Here is a 7,340-nt window from a genome sequence, read left to right as displayed (position 1 = left end):
AAGTTCATGTTAACACCACATTCCAAACACGTAAAGGATCTTCCCTGGGCCGGGAGAAGAAAAGGAGCTGGTCACTTTTTTGGCCTGAATCAGATGTAAAGATGGTATTTTTGAAATGTTAATTGACTCCACCTGCCTCGAAAGCTTTCCTTTCCTTCCTAACCCTTCCTTCCAGGTCTCCTTAGGAGCCAGGTGGCCTGCGTTCATTGCCTCAGGGGAGGGAGGAACAGAGCAGAGAAGAATGGGGCCATTTCCTGTATCTGCATTCCAAAAGCCTAAACTCAATAAACAGGAGTTTGAACAAGATCCGGGAGAAGGTGAAGGACAGGGAAGCCTAACCTGCTGCAGTGCATGAGGTCTTGAAAGGTCGGACACAACTGAGTGACTAACAACAAAACTCTCCAGGGACTGAGAAGGGGGCATCAAACCAACCAACCTAAGATTAGAAAACAAAGCCATGTTCTGGGCAGAAGTTGGAGACCGCATGTGCGCTGTATGTGCAGCCAGGGGTGACTCCCTCACCTGGAGAGACCCTGCAGGTGAGAACCATGGCCACCTTTATGGACGGCATGAGCTCCCCTGGAACCAGCTGTGGACAAGCTGCCGACACTGCCCATCTCGGGGACCCCACCAGCACTGCACGCAGACACTCACTCAGACCCAGAGTCTCTGCTCAGCCCCGCGGATGCAGTCCCCGAGGAAACTCACTCCCACGACAGCCTGTCCGAGATACTTTCAGCTCCGGAGACGAAAGGGCAGAAGCCGGGAAGGGAAGGTCTGTTAGGGGGCACGCTGACCGAAACCGCCCACCCTGGCCAGGTGCCGCAGTAACCATCTGCATGAGTTATCTTACCACGGGAGGCCCTGGGAAGGAACGCAGAACTAACAAGCCATCACCAACCAGAAGAATTTGGAAAGGTCAAAAGGAGATGCCAGTTCACATGTCCTACCAACCTAGGAGACTCCTCCTCGCTGGACTCCATCTTGGCTGAGTGATGTGTGCGCCCCCAGGAACTAAGAATGATTGGGCAGAGACAACCAGAACCTCATTCCATCACCTTAAAACACGGGACTTCGTGCCAGGTGATGGAGCAGCCCTCCTGATCTCCACCTGGGCGCCCTTTCCCAATAAAGTCTCTCGTCAGCAGGTGTGTCTTCTTGCCCAGTGTTAAGACAAGAGCCCCCGCCTCGGCCCCTGGAAGGAGGTCCTGCTTTCTGCAACATAACTATCAGATTTTGACAGAGCTGAATGGACCAACCCCACTTCTCTCTGAGCCGGGAGAGTGGGAAACGCTTTCTGATTACCTGTAGATGGAATGATCACTTGGCACGGAGCTATGCAGAGCAGGGCACCCCGACCCCCAGGCCATCGACTGGTACCAGTCCACGGCCAGTCAGGACCAGGGCTGCATATCAGGAGGCGGACTGCGGGCCAACCAGAAACTTCATGTGTTGTCCACCGCCCTCACACTGCTCGCCTGGCAGAAAAACTGTCTTCCACGAAACCGGTCCCTGGAGCCACAAAAGTAGGGGACTGATGATGTACGCGTACACATTAACGGTCTGTGTGAGCCAGGGTTCTCCAGAGAAACACAGTCAACACAGTGTAAGTGCGTATAATGTAGAGACTTGTTAGCAGGAACTGGCTCATGCTAATAGGGAGGCTGACAAATCTTAGTATTTGCAAGGTCAGCACTCCATCTATTAACAAATGTTAATGTCACCGAGAAGCATCCTCACAGACACACCTGGAATAATGTTTGACAACCATCTGGGCACTACTCCCTGGCACCAAGTCAAGATGACATCTAAAATGAACACAAAGGTCTCAATAAAAAGGCAATTCCAAAACTAGGATTCTAGTTTCATTAGGAGGGCATAAAGGCATCCAGAACTAGCAAAAGAAGAAAAGGCAGTGGGGGATTTGTTAAGGCGCACATCCGCCTCATCTTAGTATTAGCTGATGTTTCTTTCTAGGACTATTTCAGTGGAAGCCAGTCTGTGTTGACCCTCAGTGGAACATGTACAGATGGAGACAGTGCTTTGCACGTTTTTCGTAAATTCTCCTCATTCATCCAGCATAAAACAAGCTTTTTAGAGACACGAATGGCAAACATTTCCAAGGTTATAAAAATGGATCTTCTTCCGTATTTTCTGATAAAGCAGTAAGTGGTGATCCCAGTCAAGTGAGTACAATGTAGGGATTAAAATGTATCATAGAACACACAGGACCAGATTCAAACCCAGGCTCCACCAAGACATACACAATGACGTTTGACAAATTATAAAGTTTTTGAACCTCAGCTTCCACATCCACAAACAAGGGGCTAGAACCACCACTCACCCTCACTAAAACAGAGGATGCTAGTAAAGAACCTAACACTACAGCTGCCATACACCAAACACTTCATGTTAGAAGTGATCACCGTAACTTTATTAAAACTTGGGCGGAGTCTTTAAAATGCACTGCCAGCATAGCCCTGAAGTCTGCCTTTAAAAAACACTCCTGACTCCACTCATCCTTTCTCTTCCTCCTTCCTTCTGCCGTCAGGGCAGCCACCAGAGAAACACCACCGATTCTGCAGGTGAGCAGACAGACTGCTGGATGGAAAATGATGACTGATGACTGCCTCGGAAACCCAGAAACCCCATTCAAAGGCAGGCCTCTGACGTGAAGGCCAGAAAGTTGGAAACCGGGAAACAAAGATAAATAATCAGATTTCCTCCTTCAAATTAGAGCTTTGTCTGCATGTATGCGCACCAGAAAATACTGACTGAATTAGAGGCATTCAAGTAAGATTAGAAAAAAGGAGATACAGCATCAGAACTGAGGAAAGCACAGTAATCAAGTGGTTATTTCTAAAGAGTCCAACCTCAGGACAGTGCTTGATATTGCACATGTGTGAATATGAGCAGATCCAGAAATATCACTGCCCCATTTGACAGTAATGCAAATTTCCTCTCCCTCACTATGTCACTTTATCTCCAGCTGTGAGTCTAGAATTTTCCAGAGAGAAGATACTTGAGAGATTTCACCTTGACTATTTCTAAAGACAGACTTCCTAATAAATTTCTAGTTTGTAAAATTTGAATCACATAAAGAAAAGGAAGGTCAGCTACTGTCTGCTAAAATTACATTAAACTACTCTGATTTCAAGCAACAGTTTCAAGAGTCAAAAAATGTTGAGAGAGATTCTCTGTAACTAGTTTCTTTATAAGAATTTCACAAATATAAGTCAAGAGACAAGCTGTATGACTGGACTGTCATTATTCTACATAGAAATAACATCTTTTGTGCCTAGGAAGTTCAAGGGAGTTTAGTCTATATACAGGGAAGTTTTACCTAACAGGAAAGCCTCAGCATCTGTGTGTGTGCGCTCAATTGTGTCTGGCTCTTTGTAACCCCACAGACAGTAACCCACTAGGCTCCTCTGTCCATGGAAATTTCCAAGCAAGAAGCTCGGAGGACGCTGCTATTTCCTACTCCAGGGGATCTTCTCGGTACAGGGATCAAAGCTGAGTCTCTTGCGTCTCCATCATCTCTAGGTAAGACATGATGTCAAAATGAGACTGTGTCACTAGTTATCAGGAAAATGTAGATTTAAAAACCACACGCACACATTAGAATAAAGTTTAAAAAAATGACTATACATACATTTTCATACAATGGGCCAAGAAGTGGAGGAACTGGAACTCTCATGCACTGATAGTGGGAATGTAAAATGGTACAACCACTTAGGAAAACAATCTATCCACCTCTTATAAACAACACCGGCCATATGACTGAGGTATTCTGCTCCTAGAGATTTACAAAGATAAGTCAGAATATATGTTCACACACAGCAATGTGCATGAATGTTCACTGCAGCTTTATCTGTTAACAGCATAAAAACTAGAAACAACCCACACAGCTATTAGGAAGGGAACAGAAAAACAAACCAAAGTATATCCATACAACTGGAATGCTACTCAGCCACAAAGAACAACACAGTATTGATATATCCAACATAGATGAAATCCCAAAACCATTACACCATGTGGAAAAACTTACATAAAAAGAATACTATATTCTCCTATTTACATAAGATTCTAGAAAATAAAAGTCAGTGATCTGTAGCGGTAGAAAGCACAGTCAGGAAGTTGCCTGCAGGAGGAAGGAGGGGACTGGGCACCATGACAAAGAGGCCTTAGGGAGCCTTTGGGGGAGATGGAAATGCTTGTTTTCTAAACATGGTGATGGTTTTATGGGTGTATGCGTATGTCAAATGTAAGTGTTCATTTTAAGTACCAATATGTACAGCTTATTTAATTCTCCTAAGTATAAAGACAAAAAAATGAGAATATGAATGTGAACTGTCATGGTGTCTAGCAGATAAGTAGATGCTTCAAAAATGTTGAAGAAATGACCTCTTATGAGCACACTCTCCCCTCCCCCCCATACTGGAGCTGCTGTTCTGAAACTGTTAAATGTCTCCTACACATGTTTATACACTTGTGTTCTGTATGTGTTCTAACCCAGAAGGATCCAGAGGACACGTGCTCTACCCTAGTCTTCATAGTACAATTTCTTTCTGATTTCTGTATTCACTGTGTCCTCATCTCCTCTGACTTCCTCTGTCCCACATTTCTCTTCCTTACATTTGTATGACGGGCTGCAGCTAACAGTATCCTTTGTAACCCTCTGAGGAATATCTTTCCCTGACTCTCACCATGTATCTTGCAGGGAGAGAGGACACATGACTCACTCTTGGCTGGAAGAGAACATCTTCTAGGCCAGAATGGGTAGCCCACTGATGAAGGTACAGCCCAGCCAGGGCCAACAAGGATATGGCCTAAGGATCCTAGTTTCTTAGACTGTGGAGAAAGAGCTGCTTTTTCTTTTCTGCCTGGCTTAGCATGGTGAAAACACAAGTATGAACTGAGGCCATACAGTTGCCCCACCAAGGGGAAGCCTGCCTGTTAACGGTACCAACCTGGAGCAGAGATGGAAGAATAGAGGGTGAATCCCTGAGTGCAGACGTGCCTGACCTTCAACCTTATCTTTGAGTTTTGTGACCAATAAATGTCACTTTTCATTAAGTTAATTTCATCTCGGTTGTCTGTCACTTGCCATCTCCCCAAAGTGGCCCTCCAGGTGACTCAGTGGTAAAGAATCTGCCTGTAATGCAGGAGATGCAGGTTTGATCCCTGGGTCGGGAAGATCCCCTGGAGAAGGAAATGGCAACACACTCCAGTATTCTTGCCTGAAGAATCCCATGGACAGAGGAGCCTGGTGGGCTACAGTCCATAGACTCACAAAGAATCGGACAGGACTGAAGCGACTGAGCACGCATCTCCCAAAAAGACCCAGTGACAGCCATAGGAAAGCACACTCTGGTGCTTGGTCCATCACTGAAAAGTGGATGGGGATGTTTAAGTGCTAAGAGTACTTGAAACAACTAGTTGATGTCTATAATTATGAACACTGGTGTGTAAATAGATGATTTGACAAGCCAGAGGATGCTCACAGGTATGGTTCCCTCTACTTGTTGTTCTTTAGTTGCTAACTGGTGTCCAACTCTTTTGTGACCCCATGGACTATAGCCCACCAGGCTCCCCTGTTCTCCACTATCTCCCAGAGTTTGCTCAAACTCATGTCCACTGAGTAGGTGTTGCTGTCTAACCATCTCATCTTCTGCAGCCCTGTTTTTTGCCTTCAATCCTTCCCTGTATCAGGGTTTCTTCCAATAAGTTGGCTCTTCATATCAGGTGGCCAAAGTATTGGAGCTTCAGGTTCAGCATCAGTTCTTCCAATGAATAATCAGGGTTGACTTCCTTTAGGATTGACTGGTTTAATCTCCTTGCTGTCTAAGGGATTCTCAAGAGTCTTCTCCAGCACCACAGTTTGAAAGCATCAATTCTCTGGCGCTCAGCCTTCTTTATGGTCCGACTCTCACAACCGTACCTGATTACCGGTAAAACCATAGCTTTGACTATATGGACCTTTGCCGCCAAAGTGATACCTCTGCTTTTTAATATGCTGTCTAGGTTTGTCATAGCTTTTCTTCCAAGGAGAAGCGTCTTCTAATTTCATGGCTGCAGTCAACCATCTGCAGTGAGTTATTTGTATTATATTTTACTATGACCAATGCCCTTCACATTATGTGTCTGTTATATGCATATGGAAGAAACAGTATAAGATGAGGGTTACTTGCCTCTCTTTCCAACTCCACATGCTATGACATCATACTGGCAGCTTGCAATCAGTCATGACAGTACAGTTTTCATCACAGAAATCAGCAAACGCAGATCAGGGCTTTCCCTCCACTCCCAGCATGCAGAGTCAGTTGCTAACCATTTACTGACATACCACTGGTTTTAACTTTTCCATGTTTGTAAACTGCTCTAACGAGTTCATTATCTTCTTGACAACAGTGGTGTTTTACATTTCTCTTTGTCCTCTGTGTTGTTCAACACAGCACTGCATACACAGTAGGTGCTAATATTTTGCCACCTGCCAGAAGCCTAGAAAGAGACAATCGTTTTACAAAGACGCGTTTGCTACAGCTACATCCATGTGACCTGATGCATTTAAAAATATTACCCACACAAAACCCCACAGGTCTATCACTGCTTGAGTTGTAAACAATGGAGAAAACACGAAACATGAAAGCAGAGTAAAAATATTATAGCCTGACAGTCTAAGTGAATGCATACTGACACAAAGAGCTGAGATCACTCAAATGCCTGTCGGGGGGAACAGTCACACACACACACACACAAAAAAAAATCAGTACTGTTTCACTTAGAGAAAGGAAAAATTGTAAATGCACGGAGGGCAGTAAAAACGTCTCCAAATGGTTGAAAGGCTATCACAAAAGAAAAACACTGGGTATGTTCTGTAGTACACCAGACGATAATACAAGAATCAATGTTTAGAAGTTAGGCTGTAACTGAGTAGGACCCTATGGGGCCTTCCCCAGACAGAGCCTGTGCCCACATCCTCTGCTCTAGCTCACTAATAGCAGCTGATGCACATTTACTGTTGTTTCTCAGATGTGAAAACCAGCAACCAAACGGAATTAACTACCTGATGGCCATGAACCTCCCCCCTCTCTACTGGTGTGTACAGATTGATAATGTTCACCCGTGACACCGCCCTGTTACCTCACCATGAACCAATCACAGAACTGAGTGCTAAGAGATCACATACCCTGGGCCACCGCTCCCTCACCCTGCCTTGAAAAACTTTGCTAAAACCTATTGAGGAGTTTGGGTGTTCTGAGTACTACCTGTCCCAGATTCCTTGCACAGCACCTCACCATAAATGCTGCACTTTCCTTCCCCACAATCCAGTGTCA

The sequence above is a fragment of the Dama dama genome, chromosome 29, assembly GCF_033118175.1.
Source record: "Dama dama isolate Ldn47 chromosome 29, ASM3311817v1, whole genome shotgun sequence".
In the NCBI taxonomy this organism is placed as follows: Eukaryota; Metazoa; Chordata; class Mammalia; order Artiodactyla; family Cervidae; genus Dama; species Dama dama.
Note: the sequence above shows the minus strand (reverse complement) of the source record.